Source organism: Mesoplodon mirus (genome assembly GCF_964341445.2).
Source record: "Mesoplodon mirus genome assembly, chromosome: 8".
In the NCBI taxonomy this organism is placed as follows: domain Eukaryota; kingdom Metazoa; phylum Chordata; class Mammalia; order Artiodactyla; family Ziphiidae; genus Mesoplodon; species Mesoplodon mirus.
Window position 1 is genome coordinate 20,449,536 of NC_138984.1, and position 25,780 is coordinate 20,475,315.

Genomic DNA, 25,780 nt, shown 5'->3' on the forward strand with positions numbered 1-25,780 from the left:
CCTTCTTAATAGGGTTATTGGTGGGGGTGGTGGTAAGTTATAGAATATAGACTGTACAGGTGTGGGATATATATTAATGATATTATTATTATTATTATATAACATAGAATGGTGGGAAGGAAAAGGGCACTGGAGTCAGAAAACCTGGGTTCAAACACCATTTCCAGTACTTTCTAGCTCTATCTTTGGTCCTCTTTAGCCTCGGTTTTCTCACCTCTAAATGGCAAATAACAGTAACTCTTTCACAGGACTGTTAAGAGAACTAAATGGGTTAAGCGTCAAGAAATGACCAGTAGAGTGCCTGGACACAGTAGGTGGCTCAGTTTATGTTGAAATGTCACAGTGGAGCCACTCGGGGTCAGTGGACCTAGGGTTCAAATCCTGGATCTAGCACTCAGCAGTGTAAACTTGACCAGTTTTTTAATCTCTATTTGCCTCTGTTTTATCATCTTTCAAATGAAGATCATAATACTTGTCACAGAAGGTTCAATTATTTATTAATTTTGCCAGTCAACAAACATTAATTGAGCTCTTTCTTTATATATCAGACTCTGCCAGGTACTTGAAATATAATGCCAAGTAAAAACAGAAACTGTTCATATGACCTACTATGAGCTAAATCAACCATCATAAAAAGTACAGAGTACTGTGAAGCAGAGGTACCTGATGCTGCAGGTGTCTGTAATTTCCACCCTGGGGAAGAGGCATTGCCTGGGTATGAACACACATTTGCCAACTGGAGGTTGGAGATGTGGGTCTGGAGCTGAGAGGAGAGGCTGGACTAGGGATAGGAATTCATGAGTTATCTACTCATTGAGCTGTTGGAGAGCAAAGGAGACAAGATTTGTAAAGGATCGAGCACAGTATACATCTGAGGGGCTCAGTGTGTGGCTGTCTCCTGTCTCCTTCCCTCCATGGAGCTTTGGAGCCCACCACATGCTGGCGGAGCAGAGGCAAGCCCAGCCTCTGTATTGGAAACTCCCGTCATTGTTGAAGCTCAAGTCTTCCTGAATTTGGAACAATTCCCTTCCCTGGTTGAAACAATTCATCAACAAATCTGGATGCACCAAATAAAACACCATTATAAATTTACTAATTGGTGTACATTTTACTAGTTCCCAGGTGACCAAACACCCCTAAATTCAATCTAGAGGGGGAATGAGCTTTGAACTGATTCTCTTTTCCCAGGAGATCCAATGACCTGGCTTAACTGTATAGTTACTGACCTGTATGCAGCCCCCCTCTTTGCTTCTGCTGCATTTGTAGTCTGTAAAAATGAAAGGATAGCTTACATTGGTGAAGGCTAGTAATTTTGATTAATTAAAGCATCTGGTTTCCTTCAAAAGGAAGAGGCTTGTCTTGAGAGATGGGAATATGTCTTGAACCTCTGTATCTCTGCATGACCATCAGCACTGTGGTTTCACTTAGGGTACTGGCTATCTAGATGACTCAGTTACCCTCACCCCTACCCCAGGGCAGATTACAGCCTCTAAGTGGATGTTATAAGAAAAACAACAGCTGGCCCCGCTGTCCTAAAGCCCTCATACTGAAACTTACTTCCTTTTCCACTTTCAAATACTCTTAGGACTGAGTCAGTTCCCCAAAAATCAATTATTAGAAAACAAATTTGCTAAATAAGCAACTCACCTACTGATTAATATGCCAAAATTACCAAATTTGATACTTTGCAGTATATGACTAGAGTGTTTAGCCACTTTAACAGGAATTTAATATATTACACTTAATATAATGTCTCATTTTGCTACTAATGGTGTTAAATAAAGAAACATATTTTATCATTAGGAATGCTATATCAGCATTTCACATGGGAATTTTTCAATTTGTGCTAATATTTATGTGGAACTGTTTTAACTGATAGCTACTTTTGATTTTCTTTGTATGCTTTGGAATATAAATTTTAATTTAATCTAGTTTAAATGGATTTACTTTGTATGTTTTCAAATTTAAAATTACACTTTTGATTTACTCCATGTTGAAGATTTAGTTTTAATTTAAATTTAATTTAAAATTCTTATGTATTTCCAATATTTTTAAACATAAACATAAATTAAATGTTGAATTGCCAGGAATACAAAATTAAGTTAGATATGCAGTTTGGGGAATTGATGAACAGTACTGAAAAGTGCTTGATGTTTAGAAAAATGGAAAATGACACTGGAGTATAATAGAAATCAGAATTGTCTAAAAAAACCCATTACCTATACAGTGTCAATTTGCAGCATTCAATAAAGAGAAATTGAGATCTATTGATCCTGTAGCTATTATGAGAAATAGTCCATATCTTGTGACAAAAGTGAAATTGTCCCTTTTTGGTAAATCAGCTAAGCAACTAGAAATATATTTTTAAATGTCAGTTTTGGTTTTTGACAATCTTCTTTCATTTTTAGTATTTTTCAAATGTTAATATACCTTGGTTTCCAGTCATTAATAGCCACATTTTAAAGTGCAAAATTGTTACTCCTGCTACTTTCATATAGATTCTTCCTTTACTATATGCCTGATCCTTGGCACATGACTAGTGTGGGAAATCTCTTCTAGTCATCCTCAGATCCCTTCCACTGCTTTGGCTGTACCTTTTCCCTTTGAACATTTCTGCACAGAGCTGTCAAGTGGATGTACATTTTTAGTTAACTTTAAATTAAAACAAAAATAACCTAACTTTAAACAGTACTCAAAATAGAGCAGAATTTTATAACATTAATTTGTAATTTAAAATTTAATTATGGATTCAAAACCATCCCAAAGGAATCAGAATTAGTTAGAAGACAATTCTTAGTGAAAAGCTAAAAGCATTTCCTCTAATATCAAGAACAAGACAAGGATGTCCATTCTCACCATTTTTATTCAACATAGCACTGGAAGTCCTAGCCACAGCAATCAGAGAAGAAAAAGAAATAAAAGAAATTCAAATTTGAAAGAAGTAAAACTGTCACTGTTTGCAGATGACAAAATACTATACATAGAAAATCCTGAAGACACCTCCAAAAAACTATTAGAACTCATCAATGAATTCAGTAAAGTTTCAGGACACAAAATTAATATACAGGAATCTGTTGCATTTCTATACATTAACAATGAACTACCGGAAAGAGAAATTAAGAAAACAATTAAACATCACAACATATGAATTTGATAAATTTAGTGAATTAGTCATTTGGCAAATTGATTTAAAAACTGGCTTCCTGGGAATTTTCTTTCAGCAAATTGGCCTTTCAGCGAATTAGCTTTTACCAAATGGGCATTCATTGAAATGATTTTCACAGAACTGGTGATATCTACCCTTTTCCACATTTTATGTCATATGCCCACTGAATGCTGCAGGGGCCTGGGAACTTATCTTCTCACTTTGGTTCTCCTGGGAGGCAGCTTCACTGGTATCATGAGAAGATCATGGGTTTTGGGACACACTGCCTTGGGGTCAGATCCTGTCTCTGTTACTCTTTAAGTGTGACCTTGAGCAAACCTCCTAACCCACTTCTGCCTGTTTCCTGATGTGTCCTGACACCTGCTTCACAGATTTATAGCATGAAATAAATAGCTATGTATATAAAATGTTTGGTGTCCCTGATAACTATATTCCATATATTCGGTCTAAATACTCCTTCTTTAATTTCTCCCCTGCTACTGTGAATGTTTGTGTCCACGAAAAATTCATAGGTTGAAATCCCAGTGCCCATTATGATGGTATTAGGTTGGGCCTTTGGGAGGTGATTAGATCATGAGTGCAGAGCCCTCATGAATGAGAGTAATGCTCTTATAAAAGAGGTCCTGGAGAGAGCTCCCTTGTTCCTCCTACCACCTGAGGCCACGATGAGAAGTTGGCAGTCTGTCTGCAACCCGATAAAGGACTTTCACCAGAACCTGATCATGCCAGCACCCTGATCTTGGACCTCCAGTCTCCCAGAATTGGGGAAAATAAATATCTGTTGTTTATAAGCCATCCAGTCTGTGGTATTTTGTTATAGTAGCCAGAACAGACTAAGACACCCTCCTTGGCCATTCTCCTGTACCCCAGTGCCATGCAGACTATCAGATTTTTGGACCTTGTGACAACTCTGAGTTCAGCCATTGATAGCTGCCATCCCATGCTTTTTATTTATTTATTTATTTTTATTTTTTTGTTTATAACATATTTAATCAGTTATACATATACATATGTTCCCATATCCCCTCCCTTTTGCATCTCCCTCCCACCCTCCCTATCCCACCCCTCCAGGCCGTCACAAAGCACCGAGCTGATCTCCCTGTGCTATGCGGCTGCTTCCCACTAGCTATCTACCTTACGTTTGGTAGTGTATATATGTCCATGTTGCTCTTTCACTTTGTCACAGCTTACCCTTCCCCTCCCCATATCCTCAAGTCCATTCTCTAGTAGGTCTGTGTCTTTATTCCTGTCTTACCCCTATGTTCTTCATGACATTTTTTTTCTTAAATTCCATATATAGGTGTCAGCATACAGTATTTGTCTTTCTCTTTCTGACTTACTTCACTCTGTATGACAGACTCTAGGTCCATCCACCTCATTACAAATAGCTCAATTTCATTTCTTTTTATGGCTGAGTAATATTCCATTGTATATATGTGCCACATCTTCTTTACCCATTCATCCGATGATGGACACTTAGGTTGTTTCCATCTCCGGGCTATTGTAAATAGGGCTGCTATGAACATTTTGGTACATGTCTCTTTTTGAATTATGGTTTTCTCAGGGTATATGCCCAGTAGTGGGATTGCTGGGTGATATGGTAGTTTTATTTGTAGTTTTTTAAGGAACCTCCATATCGTTCTCCATAGTGGCTGTACCAATTCACATTCCCACCAGCAGTGCAAGAGTGTTCCCTTTTTTCCACACCCTCTCCAGCATTTATTGTTTCTAGATTTTTTGATGATGGCCATTCTGACTGGTGTGAGATGATATCTCACTGTAGTTTTGATTTGCATTTCTCTAATGAGTAAAGATGTTGAGCATCCTTTCATGTGTTTGTTGGCAGTCTGTATGTATATCTTCTGTGGAGAAATGTCTATTTAGGTCTTCTGCCCATTTTTGGATTGGGTTGTTTGTTTTTTTGTTATTGAGCTGCATGAGTTGCTTATAATTTTTGGAGATTAATCCTTTGTCAGTTGCTTCATTTGCAAATATTTTCTCCCATTCTGAGGGTTGTCTTTTGGTCTTGTTTATGGTTTCCTTTGCTGTGCAAAAGCTTTTAAGTTTCATTAGGTCCCATGTGTTTATTTTTGTCTTTATTTCCATTTCTCTAGGAGGTGGGTCAAAAAGGATCTTGCTGTGATTTATGTCATAGAGTGTTCTGCCTATGTTTTCCTCTAAGAGTTTGATAGTGTCTGGCCTTACATTTAGGTCTTTAATCCATTTTGAGCTTATTTTTGTGTATGGTGTTAGGGAGTGATCTAATCTCATACTTTTACATGTCCCTATCCAGTTTTCCCAGCACCACTTATTGAAGAGACTGTCCTTTCTCCACTGTACATTCCTGCCTCCTTTATCAAAGATAAGGTGACCATATGTCCATGGGTTTATCTCTGGGCTTTCTATCCTGTTCCATTGATCTATCTTTCTGTTTTTGTGCCAGTACCATACTGTCTTGATTACTGTAGCTTTGTAGTAGAGTCTGAAGTCAGGGAGCCTGATTCCTCCAGCTCCATTTTTCGTTCTCAAGATTGCTTTGGCTATTCAGGGTCTTTTGTGTTTCCATACAAATTGTGAAATTTTTTGTTCTAGTTCTGTGAAAAATGCCAGTGGTAGTTTGATAGGGATTGCATTGAATCTGTAGATTGCTTTGGGTAGTAGAGTCATTTTCACAATGTTGATTCTTCCAATCCAAGAACATGGTACATCTCTCCATCTATTTGTATCATCTGTAATTTCTTTCATCAGTGTCTTATAATTTTCTGCATACAGGTCTTTTGTCTCCTTAGGTAGGTTTATTCCTAGATATTTTATTCTTTTTGTTGCAATGGTAAATGGGAGTGTTTCCTTGATTTCACTTTCAGATTTTTCATCATTAGTGTATAGGAATGCCAGAGATTTCTGTGCATTAATTTTGTATCCTGCAACTTTACCAAATTCATTGATTAGCTCTAGTAGTTTTCTGGTAGCATCTTTAGGATTCTCTATGTATAGTATCATGTCATCTGCAAACAGTGACAGCTTTACTTCTTCTTTTCCGATTTGGATTCCTTTTATTTCCTTTTCTTCTCTGATTGCTGTGGCTAAAACTTCCAAAACGATGTTGAATAAGAGTGGTGAGAGTGGGCAACCTTGTCTTGTTCCTGATCTTAGTGGAAATGGTTTCAGTTTTTCACCATTGAGGACGATGCTGGCTGTGGTTTTGTCATATATGGCCTTTATTATGTTGAGGAAAGTTCCCTCTATGCCTACTTTCTGCAGGGTTTTTATCATAAATGGGTGTTGAATTTTGTCAAAAGCTTTCTCTGCATCTATTCAGATGATCATATGGTTTTTCTCCTTCAATTTGTTAATATGGTGTATCACGTTGATTGATTTGCGTATATTGAAGAATCCTTGCATTCCTGGAATAAACCCCACTTGATCATGGTGTATGATCCTTTTAATGTGCTGTTGGATTCTGTTTGCTAGTATTTTGTTGAGGATTTTTGCATCTATGTTCATCAGTGATATTGGCCTGTAGTTTTCTTTCTTTGTGACATCCTTGTCTGGTTTTGGTATCAAGGTGATGGTGGCCTCGTAGAATGAGTTTGGGAGTGTTCCTCCCTCTGCTATATTTTGGAAGAGTTTCAGAAGGATAGGTGTTAGCTCTTCTCTAAATGCTTGATAGAATTCGCCTGTTAAGCCATCTGGTCCTGGGCTTTTGTTTGTTGGAAGATTTTTTATCACAGGTTCAATTTCAGTGCTTGTGATTGGTCTGTTCATATTTTCTATTTCTTCCTGATTCAGTCTTGGCAGGTTGTGCATTTCTAAGAATTTGTCCATTTCTTCCAGGTTGTCCATTTTATTGGCATAGAGTTGCTTGTAGTAATCTCTCATGATCTTTTGTATTTCTGCAGTGTCAGTCGTTACTTCTTTTTCATTTCTAATTCTATTGATTTGAGTCTTCTCCCTTTTTTTCTTGATGAGTCTGGCTAATAGTTTATCAATTTTGTTTATCTTCTCAAAGAACCAGCTTTTACTTTTACTGATCTTTGCTATCGTTTCCTTCATTTCTTTTTCATTTATTTCTGATCTGATTTTTATGATTTCTTTCCTTCTGCTAACTTTGGGATGTTTTTGTTCTTCTTTCTCTAATTGCTTTAGGTGCAAGGTTAGGTTGTTTATTCGAGATGTTTCCTGTTTCTTAAGGTAGGATTGTATTGCTATAAACTTCCCTCTTAGAACTGCTTTTGCTGCATCCCATAGGTTTTGGGTCGTCGTGTCTCCATTGTCATTTGTTTCTAGGTATTTTTAAATTTCCCCTTTGATTTCTTCAGTGATCACTTCGTTGTTAAGTAGTGTATTGTTTAGCCTCCATGTGTTTGTATTTTTTACAGCTCTTTTCCTGTAATTGATATCTAGTCTCATAGCATTGTGGTCGGAAAAGATACTTGATACAATTTCAATTTTCTTAAATTTACCAAGGCTTGATTTGTGACCCAAGATATGATCTATCCTGGGGAATGTTCCATGAGCACTTGAGAAAAATGTGTATTCTGTTGTTTTTGGATGGAATGTCCTATAAATATCAATTAAGTCCATCTTGTTTAATGTATCATTTAAAGCTTGTGTTTCCTTATTTATTTTCATTTTGGATGATCTGTCCATTGGTGAAAGTGGGGTGTTAAAGTCCCCTACTATGATTGTGTTACTGTCGATTTCTCCTTTTATGGCTGTTAGTATTTGCCTTATGTATTGAGGTGCTCCTATGTTGGGTGCATAAATATTTACAATTGTTATATCTTCTTCTTGGATTGATCCCTTGATCATTATGTAGTGTCCTTCTTTGTCTCTTGTAATAGTCTTTATTTTAAAGTCCATTTTGTCTGATATGAGAATTGCTACTCCAGCTTTCTTTTGGTTTCCATTTGCATGGAATATCTTTTTCCATCCCCTTACTTTCAGTCTGTATGTGTCTCTAGGTCTGAAGTGGGTCTCTCGTAGACAGCATATATATGGGTCTTGTTTTTGTATCCATTCAGCCAATCTGTGTCTTTTGGTGGGAGCATTTAGTCCATTTACATTTAAGGTAATTATCGATATGTATGTTCCTATTCCCGTTTTCTTAATTGTTTTGGGTTCGTTATTGTAGGTCTTTTCCTTCTGTTGTGTTTCTTGCCTAGAGAAGTTCCTTTAGCATTTGTTGTAAAGCTGGTTTGGTGGTGCTGAACTCTCTCAGCTTTTGCTTGTCTGTAAACGTTTTAATTTCTCCATCAAATCTGAATGAGATCCTTGCTGGGTAGAGTAATCTTGGTTGCAGGTTTTTCTCCTTCATCACTTTAAGTATGTCCTGCCACTTCCTTCTGGCTTGTAGAGTTTCTGCTGAGAGATCAGCTGTTATCCTGATGGGGATTCCCTTGTGTGTTATTTGTTGTTTTTCCCTTGCTGCTTTTAATATGATTTCTTTGTGTTTAATTTTTGACAGTTTGATTAATATGTGTCTTGGCATATTTCTCCTTGGATTTATTCTGTATGGGACTCTCTGTGCCTCCTGGACTTGATTAACTATTTCCTTTCCCATATTAGGGAAGTTTTCAACTATAATCTCTTCAAATATTTTCTCAGTCCCTTTCTTTTTCTCTTCTTCTTCTGGAACCCCTATAATTTGAATGTTGGTGTGTTTAATGTTGTCCCAGAGGTCTCTGAGACTGTCCTCTGTTCTTTTCATTCTTTTTTCTTTATTTTGCTCTGCAGCAGTTATTTCCACTATTTTATCTTCCACCTCACTTATCCGTTCTTCTGCCTCAGTTATTCTGCTACTGATCCCATCTAGAGTATTTTTTATTTCAGTTATTGTGTTTTTAATCGATGCTTGATTCATCTTTAGTTCTTCTAGGTCCTTGTTAACTGTTTCTTGCATTTTGTCTATTCTATTTCCAAGATTTTGGATCTGGGAAATAGAATCTTGGATCATCTTTACCATCATTATTCTGAATTCTTTTTCAGGTAGACTGCCTATTACCTCTTCATTTGTTAGGTCTGGTGGGTTTTTATCTTGCTCCTTCTCCTGCTGTGTGTTTTTCTGTCTTCTCATTTTGCTTATGTTACTGTGTTTGGGGTCTCCTTTTTGCAGGCTGCAGGTTCGTAGTTCCCATTGTTTTTGGTGTCTGTCTCCAGTGGCTAAGGTTGGTTTAGTGGGTTGTGTAGGCTTCCTGGTGGAGGGGACTAGTGCCTGTGTTCTGGTGGATGAGGCTGAATCTTGTCTTTCTGGTGGGCAGGTCCACGTCTGGTGGTGTGTTTTGGGGTGTCTGCGGACTTTTTATGATTTTAGGCCACCTCTCTGCTAATGGGTGGCGTTGTGTTCCTGTCTTGCTAGTTGTTTGGCATAGGGTGTCCAGCACTGTATCTTGCTGGTCGTTGAGTGAAGCTGGGTGCTGGTGTTGAGATGGAGATCTCTGGGAGATTTTCGCCGTTTGATATTATGTGGAGCTGGGAGGTCTCTTGTGGACCAGTGTCCTGAAGTTGGCTCTCCCACCTCAGAGGCACAGCACTGACTCCTGGCTCCTCAATTTGGGATGATGTGTTGTCCATTCATGTATTCCACAGATGCAGGGTACATCAAGTTGATTGTGGAGCTTTAATCCGCTGCTTCTGAGGCTGCTGGGAGAGGTTTCCCTTTCTCTTCTTTGTTCTCACAGCTCCTGGGTCTCAGCTTTGGATTTGGCCCCGCCTCTGCGTGTAGGTCGCCGGAGGGCGTCTGTTCTTCGCTCAGGCAGGACAGGGTTAAAGGAGCAGCCTCTTCGGGGACTCTGGCTCACTCAGGCCGGGCGGGAGGGAGGGGCACGGAGTGCAGGGCGAGCCTGCAGCGGCAGAGGTCGGCGTGACGTTGCACCAGCCCGAGGCGCGCCGTGCGTTCTCCCAGGGAAGCCGCCCCTGGATCCCGGGACCCCGGCAGTGGCGGGCTGCACAGGCTCCCGGAAGGGCAATGTGGACTGTGACCTGCGCTCACACACAGGCTTCTTGGCGGCGGCAGCAGCAGCCCCAGCGTCCCACGCCCGTCACTGGGCTCCGCGCTTTCAGTCGTGACTCGCGCCCGTCTGTGGAGCCCCTTTAAGCAGCGCTCTTAATCCCCTCTCCTCGCACACCAGGAAACCAAGAGGGAAGAAAAAGTCTCTTGCCTCTTCGGCAGCTCCAGAGTTTTCCCGGACTCCCTGCCAGCTAGCTGTGGCACATTAGCCCCCTTCAGGCTGAGTTCTCGCCGCCAGCCCCAGTCCTCTCCCTGCGCTCTTACCGAAGCCCGAGCCTCAGCTTCCAGCGCCGCCCGCCCCGGCGGGCGAGCAGACAAGCCTCTCGGGCTGGTGAGTGCCGCTCGGCACCGATCCTCTGTGCGGGGATCTCTCCGCTTTGCCCTTCCCAGGTATGTGGGGAGTTTCTTGCCTTTTGGGAGGTCTGGGGTCTTCTGCCAGCGTTCAGTAGGTGTTCTGTAGGAGTTGTTCCACGTGTAGCTGTATTTCTGGTGTATCCGTGGGGAGGAAGGTGATCTGCCATCCCATGCTTATTCCTTCTTAGCAGAGCAAGCTCCATAAAACTTCATTCCTTCTCAGACAGTTCAGAGACAACAGCACATTTCAAGGGGAAATTAATTGTTAAGTCAATGTGAAGCTGAGCAGAAAGGAGACTTAGGGCTGGCACCATGATCGAGAGAGGGAACTCCTAAAAGGCCTTGCCTGGAAGAGTTGATACTCCATAGGCTGCAACAGTCACCTCAGAAAGGCCAGACACTCCCTGAAACTGTGCAGAAGAACTGAAAGATGAACCACCTAAATAGAAAACAAACCTCACAAGCATGCATTTCTGCAATGACACCCTAGTGCTGGGTACCCCGTGAGGGTCCAGGCTAGGAGACTGAGGTCACACTGCCCTTGACCTCTCTCTTTCTCCACCAGTTGCCCATGAGCTTCTGACACTTTCCAGGAAGTATAAATGAGACACAAACCCTCTAGCCTGGAGATCTGAGAAGCCACATGACCCCTTGGAACAGCTAGTATTTGCTGAGCAGTTTAAAAAAGAGCACTAGTGTCAGAGAGCCACCTGATAACCCTCCTAGGGGACTTCTAAACTCATCCTCCTTGGGGAGCCACAGATTGGGCTCAACTCATATACCCCCATATGTAACCTGAACTTAATACAACTCGATTGCTCTTGTCAATTTCATGCCTGGAAAATACAGGCCCCAGGTTGCTGTCTTGTGTTAGGGGAGAGATTTTGAGTCAAAGTACAACTGGGGAATCCATCTTGCTGGTGCCAGAAAGATCCCCCAGCCAGTAATGGCAGGCCCTGGAAGGGGCAAGGGACTTAGGCATTTGCTTCAGTTGATTTTGATATATTTGAGAACACTTCCTTAAATGCCAGAGCTGGCTTTTGTTTATCCTTGGATGGGAGAAGATAAGTTGGTTCAAAATGACTCTGGTTTGAGAGGATGGTCTCCCAAAGCCCCACTAGAAATAGACTGAAATCATGAATAATGTTGGGACTTGCACATGAGGCAGTCCAGCCTGCCATTCCCTGGAGCAGGAGAGCCTGTTAACCAAGAGGATTAGACCAGATTGTTTAAACCCAGGGCTGCTGCGTCTGGCCTAAGGCTCTGTACAATTTACTCCTAGACAATCTCTCGATTTATGAGTCTAAATCACATGGAGCACTACTGTGAATCAACAGCGCTCATCCCTTGCAAGTTTTGAAAATAAGAGTTCCAGATGGGAGGCTTCCCTGGACCCAGGAAAGAAGAGAAGTACTGTATTTTCTAAGTCCATGAAAAAACATTAAACTGCTTTTTGGGCATCTCTGGCAGGCTTCTGAAATACAAAGAGGAGGAGAGTGGCTTTTTTTTTTTTTTCCTGTGGTACGCGGGCCTCTCACTGCTGTGGCCTCTCCCATTGTGGAGCACAGGCTCCGGACGCGCAGGCTCAGTGACCACGGCTCACGGGCCCAGCCACTCTGCGGCATGTGGGATCCTTCAGGACCGGGGCACGAACCCGTGTCCCCTGCATCGGCAGGCGGACTCTCAACCACTGTGCCACCAGGGAAGCCCAAGAGTGGCATTTTTAAGATCTCTTCTTTGCTGTGATCTGACTTGGTCTCAATGAAGCGAGGGGAAGAGTGAAAAATGGTCAGACCTATTGGAGATACCGAGTTAGGGGTAGTCTCTCCTCTCTATGGAAGGTCTTTGCTGTACAGGACCCTTGACCCTCTTGAAACAAACATGAACTCAATCCTTCCCGAATCATTAAGTCTTTGTCTGGAAACGATGTCCATCTGGATTCTCTAGTTCAATCCCCTGCCTCAGCTGTTGGACTGTAACCAAACTTTTTCTCAAAAGCCACTTACATTGGGTTTCAAGGGTCTTTAGGTACTATCTGCTTTCATCTCACAACCTCAGAGAAAGAGAGCTAAAGGAATTTGGAGAATTCAATTTGGCAGTTCTAAAGTTAAAAAATCTAAGGACTGGAGAAATGTTGTGACTTGCTTAAATCTGTACATCAATTAGTATCAGAGTCTGGACATGATAAAGAAGTCTTTCCCCCTAGTCCCAAGCCCCTTCAGCAGGATTCCACCATGCTCTCCAGTTCCACCAAACCTGTGCCTTCTTAGGGATGTTTAATTGCTTTTGTGGGGTTCACTTTTTTTTCCCCTTCTAAACAGCTATCCTTAGCCTTGATGGGGATAATGGGTCATGCAGAATAGTATCATCTTTATGTTCTCCTTTTTCTTTCTTTTTTTTTTGTGGTATGTTATTTTTAGATTTTTTTTAAACTAAGACTATTTTTTAGAGCAGTTTTAGGTTTACAACGAAATTATATAGATATTTCTCATATGCTTCCTGCCTCACACAAGCATACCCTCCCCATTACCAACATCACTCACCAGAAAGGCACAGTTTTTACAAAAGATGAACCTACATTGACTCATCATAATTGCTCAAAGTCCATAGTCTACCTTAGGGGTATGGGTTTGGACAAAAGCATAATGGAATTATAATATTATATAGAGTATTTGTACTGCCCTAAAATTTCTCTGTGTACTGCCTATTCTCCTCTCCCCTGTCACTCCTGGCAACAACTGATATTTTTGTTTCCAAAATATATCATTTGTGTTGGACATACATACATACATACAGTATGTAGCCTTTTCAGATTGGCTTCTTTCATGTAGTAATATGAATTTAAGTTTCCACCATGTCTTTTCATGGCTTAATAGCTCAGTTCTTTTTTTTTTTTAAATCTTTATTGGAGTATAATTGTTTTACAATGGTGTGTTAGTTTCTGCTTTATAACAAAGTGAATCAGCTATACATATACATATATCCCCATATCTCCTCCCTCTTCCATCTCCCTCCCACCCTCCCTATCTCACCTCTCTAGGTGGTCACACAGCACTGAATAGCTCAGTTCTTTTTAGTATTGAATAATATTTCATTGTCTGGATGTACATACCATAGTTCATTTATCCATTCGCCTACTGAAGGACATCTTGTTTGCTTCAAAGTTTTAGAAATTATGAATAAAGCTGCTATAAACATCTGTGTGCACGTTTTTGTGCAGACACAAATTTTTTTTTTTTTTTTTTTTTTTTGTGGTACGCGGGCCTCTCACTGTTGTGGCCTCTCCCGTTGCAGAGCACAGGCTCCGGACGTGCAGGTCAGCAGCCATGGCTCACGGGCCCAGCCGCTCTGCAGCATGTGGGATATTCCCAGACCGGGGCATGAACCCATGTCCCCTGCATCGGCAGGCGGACTCTCAACCACTGCGCCACCAGGGAAGCCCCAGACACAAATTTTTAACTCCTTGGGTGAATACCAAGTGGTGTGATTGCTGGAACATACAGTAAGAGTATGTTTAGTTTTGTAAGACATTGCTAAACTGTCTTTCAAAGTGGCTGTACCAATTTGCATTCCCACCAGCAGTGCATGAATGTTCCTGTTGCCCCACATCCTCATCAGCATTTGGTGTTGTCAGTGTTCTGGATTTTGTCCATTCTGATAGGTGTGTAGTGGTACCTCATTGTAGTTTTAATCTGCATTTTCCTGATGACATATGATGTAGAGTGTCTTTTCATCTGCTTATTTATTGTCTATATATCTTCTTTGATGGGTTGTCTGGTAAAGTCTTTAGCCCATTTAAAAATTCAGGTTGTTTGTTTTCTTATTGTTGAATTTTAAAAGTTCTTTGTGTACTTTGGATAAAAATCCTTTATCAGATATGTCTTTTGCAAATATTTTCTCCAAGTCTGTGGCTTGTCTTCTAATTCTCTTGATATTGCCTTTCACAGAGCAGTGGTTTTTAATTTTAATGAAGTCTAGCTTATCAATTGTTTCTTTCATGGATTGTGTCTTTGGAGTTGTGTCTAAAAAGATATCACCAATCCAAGGTCATCTAGGTTCTCTCCTATGTTATCTTCTCGGAGCTTTATGGTTTCGAATTTCACACTTCGATTTATGATCCATTTCGAGTTAATTTTTGTGAAGGGTGTAGGGTCTCTGTTGAGATTTATTTTTTGGCACATATGCCCATTTGTTCCAGCACCATTTGTTGAAGAGACTGTCTTTGCTCCAATGTCAAAGGCTAGTTGATTATATTTAAGGGTCTTCCTTTTTACTTACTAACATTTACTGAATATTTATTTCCTCAAAAACAGTCAGTGAATATTTATTGAGTCCCCTTTGTAAGCCAGGGGTAATGCCAAGAACTCTGTGTATATTACCACATTTAGTCCTCAAAGTAACTCTAAGGACTAGCCACTCTTTGTATCTTTATTTTACAGACAAGTACACAGAGACTTGGAGAAGTGACCTACTATCTTTTTTTTTGCACAGCAAGACTAGGATTTGTATCTTAATTCTGCCATTTTCTCTCTGTTACTTGAGTTGATGATTGGCCATTATGTTATTATATCTCCTACTCACTTCAAACTAATTGTAGCTCTAGTTCAAAATAGTGCTAAGGTCACGACTGGACTTAAGTGCTTCTACCAGGTGGCCATTTGCAGACCGGCTTACAATGGTTTACATTGCCTGTATTATTCCTCTTTGCATAGGGACCTTCCTGCTATTCCAATACCACATGGAAATTAGCATTCCAATCTTCAACTGAGCCAGTCATTCAAACACGAATCTGACCCTTATTCTCCTGTTTAGAACACTTCATTGGCTTCTCATTTCTAAGCTCAGCTAAGCTAAGACATGTTGGTAAATAGCTATTTTACCAAGTAGAATGTGCCAAGTGTGATAAGAAGTTAGAAAAGGAACTCAGTGAAAGGGGAAATTTCTTTCAGCTAGAGATCCAAGGAAAGTTCCACGGAGAAGGTGATATTTTACCAAGTCCTGAAGAGACATAGAGATATGAAGACCTTTGAGAACAATATTCTAAGAAACACATCTGGAAAACGTGAGTGATTAAATTGGTCTGTAACAGAGTGGAATGTAGCGAGATAGCAGAAAAGATTCGTCGTCCGAGAGGTGGGCTGGTGCCCTGTCGAGGAGGATCTGGAATGTCAAGCCTCTTTTGACCTTGAACCACTTTTTGGGGGCTTGATTTTTGCCTGATGTCTCCAGGTTTGGTAAACAGATTAGTCATCATATACTACAAGCCTGGTAATGTTTGATGCATTGAGATCCATAGCTTTTAGATAGAATATGCTTTTTTTTTTTAATTAGAAGAAGATAAAAATAACAAAAAATATTCCATCTTTGGCAGTAGTATGGTTAATGTGTCTCCTCTAACCTCAGTCAGCTATTCTGAGAGCTTCATGTGGCCTCAAGTGTTTTCCTGCCAATGAAGGATTCTATGCACTAGAATTAAGATCAGATTCATGTTTGAATGTTGTTCTGTTTTCCTTTGCAAAGAGGCTGGCCAGAGAGTGAGATCAGAATAGCCTTCTTGACCCCTGGAATGAAGCTGGATTAGTAGAGATGGTAAAATTAGATGAGATATTTGGGTGCTCAGGGGGCTGTATGTGTCTGTTCTTTCTCCTTCTGGTTTTCCAATCCTTTCTCCAAGGATATGTTCCAGTTTAACATATTTTCCTCTTTTCTCTGACATTGTACCTAACTACATGGGCACACATGGGTGGGTGGATATCTGTGTGTGTGCATGTGTGTATATGAGTGTGCACACTCATGTGTGCCTGTGTTGGTGCTAGCCTGATATTGTTGTCACCATTGCAGCCAGTGTTCTGGATGCAGATGCAGAGAGATAGAAAGCCTACGAGTGACAGTTGGATACAGTTTTGGAATGAATAGGACTGGATATTGGATGCTAATAAAGGAAGTCTATTTCTGCTTGGCTTCCTGAATGTCAAAGTGGTGGGAACCTGCGAGCAGGTGACTGAGGGGGTAGACTCATCTCCTGACCTTGACAACTTTAAGAATAGGAGGCTCTCTCTAGCCACTCAATACTCATATCTGTTTAAAATGGGTGAGGGCCATTTCGTAGTGAGGCAAGGGCATTGGCAAGATGACTTCTGGAGGGCCCTACTGGGATGAATCATCTGTGATATTATCTCTTCAGCCACTATGAGTGGGGAGTATGTATCATTATTTTAGCCACATGAAAACTGAGAACACTGCATAAATTCTCATTATTGAGCAAGAGTGGTTATGGTGACCTTGTATGTTTTCACATTTACCCTTGCAATTCCCCTGCTTCTTCCCGATTTTGGTTTATTTAAAATTATGGTCTCCTCTAGGAGTGGAGATATTTCATAGAATGGGAGTTGGTTTAAGGGCAAGACCCCAAGCCCAGAAGAGCATGGAGAAAAGGGAAGGCACTTGTGGCAGTGGCTTCTCCCTGGACTTGCTGGGGACTGTGTGTGTTTGAGAGGGAACATCCTGACCTTGTAAAAGAAATGCAACACAGACACGTGGCAGCTCCCAACTGAGCCTTCAGCCCTGGGAGGGCTACAAATTGAATTAACAGAGACCTCAATTCTCTGTAAACCAGCAGGGGAAGCAAGTTGATATTTGCATTTTGCTAAGATTCAGTTAACACTGGGCTAGTTTTCTTTGTGATGCTGACGCCTCTGAGTTGTAAGATGCAAGTTAATTCCATTTGTGTGCGTCATACAGGGAAGGGAGCCAAAGACGGTAAGAAGGATGGAGAAGTCTAAAGCTTGTTGAATATCAATGGCAAGACACTTACAGATATTCTTCCACTGAAAGAAAACTGGCATCCAGGGAAGTTAAGTGACTTGTCCAAGGCCACATGGGGTGTTAGTGGGAAAACTGGTCTGGAAGCCAAGGGACCTGACTCTAATAAGGCTTCATTAGTAACCCTAAAACTTAGTTTTCATATGGTCAAAATAGCTTTAGGAATTCCCTGAGTCAATAAGGGCTTCCACAGTCTCTCTCTCTCTTTGTCTGTCTGTCTCTCTAATAGGTATGTATATCTATATATTTATAATTATATGTATATGTGTAAATTATATATGTATAATTATATATGTATTATATATATATATACATATATACACACATACATATAACATAACTAGGAGAGAGAGAATACTCCCAGCTTCAAGTTACACTAGTCCAACAGGGTCAACAACAGACTCCCTCATGATGGAACAAAGAACCAAGTTGAAGACACAGGGAAAAGAGGAGATGGGTCTGGTCACTGAGAAAATGACCCTCAGAAAGAGGAGTTCACAAGTGAGTGAAAAATAATGAGAACAGCGCTGAGCCCAGGTAGCTGAAAGTACAGGTTCTCTGGGAATTGAATGGAAGGGCTTGATAGTGCATGAGTCAGGGGTTGGTGTTGTGGGAAAGGCATCACTTCTGGAGGAGAGAGGACCACTCGGTAGGGGTGCTTTTGGAAGCTTGTTAGAGAAGGGAAATAAGGAAGTGAGATTGTTCTGCTAAACAAAAGTGAATCTCAAAAATCAGAAGGGATACCAATCCCTCCTCCGTAAAGTGCCATCCGTTAAAGAAACTACACTTTTCTATACCAACAGAAGAGGGTGCTCTTGAACTAAGAAACACTGTCAGTCACCCAACCACCATAATTGTGCCTACATACAACCTTTTATGTAAACACTTAAATATAAACAGAAAATGGCAGACAACATATGTACGAGGCCACTGAGAAAACAAAATACGAGAATCCAAACATTCCAGCAGATGCAAATGTTCCTATCTAAATCAAACAAGAAGCCGAAGAAAACTTTAACATAACACCCAAATTGAATTAAATATCCTAAAACAAGCATTTGAAAATATGAAACAGAAATCTTAAATCAGAAGTTCTAAAGTTTAGAAGAGAAATAGACAAAAAGACAGGGAAAATGTGAAATAAGAGTTGAATAAACTCAGGAAAGAAGTGGAAGGAAAAGACAAAATCATCTCAAAAAATAGAGGCTAAATTATAAGGTATTCATGGGATGACAGATGATGAAACATTGAGGAATATAATAGAAAGAGGATGAAAATTAAATAAGGAATGAAGGAAAAAAGATCAGAGAGAAAATAATTGATAGAAGATAGACTCAGAAGAGTCTGAAAAAGAACAATATTACAATGGAAAATAACTAGTATTTCAAACTATAAACTAAGACAAATTTTTAAAATTGAAAGAAGACTTGAATCTGCATCTTTAAAGGACCCATTGTGTTCTTGGGAAAATAAACCTGGAATGGTGAAAGACAAGTCATATACCAGGAAAATATTATACTTTAAAGATAAAGAAAATGTTCGCCACATCTCCAGGCAAAAAGACCAAATCACTTACATCGAAAAGAAAATCAAGTAAGCATCAGACTTTTCATATAAAAGAAGAGAACAATGGAGTCGCACTTTCAGGAAACGAAAGGAAGTGTGACAGGAATATTCTCTTTCTAGATGAGCTCATCGCCTAGAACCAACACTGTGAGAAACAGTTTTCTATGTGCAAAAACTCAGAATACTTGCTGTTCCCCTGTAAGGTATCTGCCAGAGGGTGAACATGATTCAACCAAGATAGGACCAGGACAGGGAAACTCTGATGAATGGATTGAGAGTGAGGGTCAAATATATTTCAATGTACATCTGTACTTAAAACAAGGATGGGGACAAGAGTGGAAGCACAGTATGACTGCTATATGTTCTGACAAAACTGAAATAATACACTGTTGCATAGACAATAGGTAAGAGTGAAGGATTCCATTTAAAGCAGACAGACAAAAATGTAGAAGGGCAAGTAAGAAAAAATGGACTAAGGGCATTACAATGGTATTAGTGAAAAGGCAACCACTACAGTGAACATACTAAACTTCCTAAATACCAAAAGAAATATAAAATGGGCACAGAAAACCAACCACATAGAGAAAAGAATATATACACAGTCAATTTTACACAAAATATGAGTTGAGACCAAGCAGTCATATTAATAACTTATATTTGTTATATTGTTACAATTAATTGAAACATTTATTAATAATTTGAATGACTCCCTCATTAAAAATACATTGAAATTGACTCACAGCAAGGCTCACTTCCATGAAATAAATTGAAAGACACACCTATAACAAAAGACACCTATAACAAAGTTGTTCAGAAAGGCTAAGAATAAAGAGATGAACAAAGATAGTACAGAAGAATGAAAACAATAAAATAAATAAAGGTATAAAGACCTAATCAACAAAATTAATAAAGTAGGTATTATGGATTTATGTCAAATCTCAAACCTTGAAAATATAGAGTATATGCCTTCTTTTTAAAACACAAATAGAATGTTCACAAAAATTGACCACATGTTGGGTCATAAAGAAAGTCCTAGTAAGTGCCATAAAGTAGAAATTAATAAGAAAACTTTAAAAGGTCTTTCCATCTGGAAAGTAAGCAACAACAATTCTCCATTAAACTACTATTGGGTGAAAGGGGATGTAAAACTGAAATTGCAGAATTTGTAAAAACAATAATTAGAATGAAAAATATGCCCATCAGAATTTATGAGATACAATTAGAGCAATGATCTGATAAAAATCCATGGTCTTAATTACTTAAATCAATAAAAAACTAATTAAACAAATCTAATTCCTAAGTCAAAAATATAGAAAAATCACAAAGCAAACAAAAAGGAAGCACAAGGAAGGAAATAATAAAGATAAAAGAATAAATTAATGTGATAGAAAACAGTAAAAAGAGTAGAACTAATAAGTGAATCAAAATGCTGGTTGTTTTGGGAAAAAAAAAGTAAAATATACATACCAATAGCTAACCTAATCAAGAAAAAAGGCAAAACGCAAACATGCAAACTAAGGAAATACTAGAGGGAAATAACTATTATAAAGATAAAATCAATCATAAGTAGACTACTTTACAAAGCTCTATGCCAATACATTTGAAAACTATAAGATTGATTATTCTCTATGAAAATGTAATTTACCAAAACAGACCCAATTTTATACAAAACGCTCAGACAGACCACTCTCCAGGGTGAAAAAAAGATGGAGAAAGTAATCAACAAATTATTCCATATAGAAACCCCAGACACAGATGGTTGCACAGGGGAATTCCACAAACCTTCAAATATCAGATAATCTCAATGTTTCATAAATTGTTCTAGAGTATAGAAAATGAAAGAAAACTTCCAAATTCTTTTTAGGAAGTAAGTGTAATGTTGATACCTAAACCTAATAAAGATTATTAATAATAATTATAATAATAATATAGTTTATAGGGAACTACAGACCAATTTTCTTTATAATTATAGTTGCAAAAACTAAATAAAACTCTAGCAAAAAGAATCCAAAACTATCTTAATAAAATAAAACATCAAGACCAAATTTCAGGAAAGCAGGAGTTTCAATATGAAGAAATCTACTAATAAAATTCACCTTATTAATAGATTTAAGGAGAACAATCATATGATTGTCTCCATGGATGCTGAAAGACCTTCAATAATATTTAATACCCATTCCTGAAAAATGTACTCAGTAAAATAGGAATTGATGGTTAATTTCTTTACACAATTTACATATATGTGCATGTATATATATACATATATATATGATTTAATTATGTGTGTATATCTTAAATGTAGCATCTTATTTAGTTGAGAAACATGGGAGACACTCCTGCCAAGACTAGAAATAAGGTGAAGATACCCTCTACTTTCATTCTATGTAATGTTGTATTGCAGCTGTTAATCATTACTATTTGAGAAGAAGAAAAACCATGTCTATATGTAGATGAAATTATAATGAAGCTTGAAAACCCAAGAATTAGTGATTATACTAATGTAAATTAGTAAGGAACACAGTCAGAGAGTAGGATATAAAATTGGCTAACAAAAATCAGTAGATTGGGGCTTCCCTGGTGGCGCAGTGGTTGAGAATCTGTCTGCCAATGCAGGGGACACGGGTTCGAGCCCTGATCCGGGAAGATCCCACATGCCGCGGGACAACTAAGCCCGTGAGCCACAACTACTGAGCCTGCATGACGTAACTGCTGAAGCCTGCGCACCTAGAACCTGTGCCTCACAACAAGAGAAGCCACTACAATGAGAAGCCCATGCACCGCAATGAAGAGTAGCCCCTGCTCGCCACTACTAGAGAAGGCCTGCGCGCAGCGACGAAGACCCAACACAACCAAAAATAAATAAATTAATTAAATAAATTAAAAGAAAAAAAATCAGTAGATTTCTGTAGAAAATAACCAATTATAAGATACAACATAAGGGGAAAAACTCATTTGTGATTGCAACAAAAAAGATAAAACTTAAAAAGAAACATGCAAAATCTAAATGAAGAAAATTTAGAAATCTTCCCAAAGAAGGTGAAAGCAGGCTTGAGAAAATAAAAAGACATCTGTTCTTGGTGAGAACTACTCAACATTATTCAGATGGCAGTTCTTCTCAAGTTAGCATATAAATTTAAGCCATTTGAAAGAAAAATGCCAACAAGCTCCCCTGCCCCCCATGAGATAAATGAGTTGATTCTAAAGTCATGTCAAAAAATAAACATACAAAAATAGCTAGGAAACCTTGGGCAGGAGGAGGGGGAAGCAATGAGGGAGAAGGATCTTACCTGAAATGAAAACACACTTTAAGTGCTCAGTGATAAATACAGTGTTGTACTAGCACATGTATGGAGAGACCAGAGAAACTGAATAAAGTCCAGAAATGGATTCAAGTATGCACAAAAGTGTATTATTAAATAAACATGGCATTTCAAATCACTGGAGAAAATGCAGTCTTTTTAAATAAATGGTGTTGGGACAGCTGAATAGCCATTTGGAAAAAGATAAAACTGACTCCTACCTTTCACCATATACCATAAACTATAAAAAGGTGAGAGACTTAAATGTAAAAATGCAAAATAAACAAGTCATACAAGTACTAAAAGAAAACACGGATGAATGTTTTTTAACTTGAGTGTGGGAGAATGTTTACTCAATGTGACTCAAAATGCATATGAACAACAACAAAAGATTGATAAATTCTGCTACATAAAATTAAGAAAGAATTGCATGACAAAAAAATAAGCAAAAGAAAAATGGCTCACTAGGGGAAAATATTTGCAACATGATGTGTCAGAGATAAATGGCATCTCTTTAATATATAAAGTATTTTAAAAATTGAGGAAAAAAACCCAAATCACCAAGCTCCACAAAAATATAGGGAAATGATCCTTAAACACATGAAAAATGCTCAAAAATGTTGGTGCAACTGTGGAGAAATTAGCTGTATTCGTTTGCTCAGGCTGCCATAACAAAATTCCACCGACTGGGTGGCTTCAACAACAGATATTTATTTTTTCACAGTCTGGAAGCTGGAGGCCCAAGATCAAATTGTTGGTGGGTTGTATTTCTTCTGAGACCTCTCTCCTTTGCTTGCAGATGGCTGCCTTCTCACTGTACCCTCATGAGATCTTTCTTCTGTGCAGGCACATCCCTGGTATCTCATTGTGTGTCCAAATTTCCTCTTCTTATGACATCAGTCAGATTGGATTAGGATTTACCTTAATGACATTATTTTAACTTAACCACCTCTTTAAAAGCCCTATCTCCAAATATAATCACATTTTCTGGGATACTGTGGGTTAGGGCTTCAATATATGAATTTGGAATGATAAAATTCAGCCTATAACACAGGCACATATGTTGCTGGTAGATATTTAAATGGTATAATCTATTTGGAGGGAAATAAATCTAAGTATCTAAAAAATAGCTGTGCAATATTTATCCTTTGACCAAGCAATATGACCCTGAAGCTAACCCTCAAAAAAAAAAAAAAAACCCAAACAAAAAACATATGCACAAGGTTATTCATCATACTATGATTTATAGGAGTAAAGTAACAGAAACAACCTGAATACAATATATAAAATATTGATAAAATAAGCTATGGTATATCCACAAATCAGAGCAACTATTAAACTATAAAAAGAATGGGGGAGATCTCTATTAATTGTTCAGAGTCACTTCTAGGATCTGTTTCAAATAAAAAACACAAAGTGAAAAAGTTTACAAATAGTAGGCTAGTTTTATGTAATAAAGGAGAGTAAATAAGAAAGAAGAACACACACACACACTTACTGTTGTAAAAAGAAACATGGAGAGAATAAACCAGAAGCTACTGAAATGGTTGCCTGCATAACAGGTATAGGACAGGAATGAGAAAAGGATAGAGGGGATGAGGAAGCAGTGACAACTTTTAATATAGTTTTGACTTTTAAATCATGAAAAAGTTATGTATATTTAAAAATAAAATTAAATAAACAAGGGCACACCCCTAATTTGAACAAAAAGAGAAGTAAATGAACCCTACTGTACAACTAGTTGATAACAGAACCCTGCAAAAAGAAAGAATTAACCCAACTAACTGAACACAGAAATCTGCTGTACATGCTCAGTGGGATGTAGTCTAAGGGCAAAAAAGAATGGGAAGGAAATGTATACTTTACTTGGTAGATTTGTCGTTGGTTGTGGTATTGTTGTACCAATTCCCACACTACTTTGTGCAAATTGTATGACAGAGCAAATGAGGCAATATTTGATGTTTTTTATTATGAGAGAAAGGAGTTAGAAATAAGGACTGGGAGGAGATGAAAAGCTCTCTGTATTAGATTTGAAGGTATCAGAATGAGCTCATGATTTAAACACATGTTTATTAGCTCTGTTCAATGAGGTATGAGGATAGAATAATTCAAGTTGAATCTGGAGTATTTTAATGTCTCAGAAAGCAAGAAAATGAGAACATGTCAAATGAACACAAGAGATGCTTAAAGATGTTCCCACTGGCCAGACTACGGAAAAATTAAGCATTAAAAGAATAATGAGGGCTTCCCTGGTGGCGCAGTGGTTGAGAGTCCGCCTGCCGATGCAGGGGACACGGGTTCATGCCCCAGTCCGGGAGGATCCCACGTGCCGCGGAGTGGCTGGGCCCGTGAGCCATGGCTGCTGAGCCTGAGCGTCCGGAGCCTGTGCGCCGCAACGGGAGAGGCCACAACAGTGAGAGGCCCGTGTACCGCAAAAACAAACAAACAAACAAAAAAACCCAACCAACCAACAAACAAAAGAATAATGATAATAATGTCTTTTATTAAGTTGAATTAGAAATAATAATATTCAAAAACAAACAAGCAAACAAAAAAAATGAGGTAGGAGGGTAAAGAAGAGTTTTTTTTTTTTTACAGAAGGATGCTAGTAGAGTGTAGAAATAGTAGAATTAGAAAATAACCACTTTGTCTCCATTGACATAATGGTTCATTCAGACAAGTAGCAACAATAGATACTAAAATAATTTGGGGGAATGTTCTTGAGTAACAAGATATTTGTATAGTCTTAAAGTTTAACCTAACAAATTACTTACTAACTGCAAAAGAAAAAAAGCTATTTCTACTTTGGAAAAAATCTGTTGGACATTATCTTAACCAGTAACGGAATATCATTACCCATAATGAAATAATCTGACATTATATGCTTCCTGATGTGATGCACTGAGAATGACCCAATGCCATTTATGTTATATTCTTGCCAAATATGTCTAATCAGAATTTAAACATGAGTCATATTTATGATACTGGCTACAGAAGAACTTGCTTAGGTGTTGCAAAAATCTCACTGTCATGAAAGACCAAAAGAAAAAAACAAGGGAATTGTTAATGAAGAATAAAGGGACATGACAAATAACTGTAATCTATGACACTAGATTTGAACTTTGGTTGGAAAAATTAATCATTAAAGATATTATTAGGATAATTGGGAAAATTGACTATTATTGTATTTAGATAACATTATGACATCAGTGTTAAATTTCTTGAGATTGATCATGGTATTTTGGGTATGTTCGAAAATGTCCTACAAAGAAGAAACTGGTAGTAGAAAGGCTATTTAGTAGTAGGAACATAAGATGAGGAAATCAGGGGAATAGAAGACCTCCTCCTCATAAATATTTCTAAAGTATAAGTGGGATTTGAGGTCCGATTGGACAATGAGAAAGAGAGTAGACTTGAAGATAGTGTTGAAGTGTCTAATTTGAATGAGTGGACAGATGGTGGTGCCATTCACTAAAACTGCCAAGTGTGCATACTGAGCTATCTGTAAGACATTGATGGGGAAACTTTCATTGTGCCATTAGAAAGGTTTGTTTAAAAGTCAGG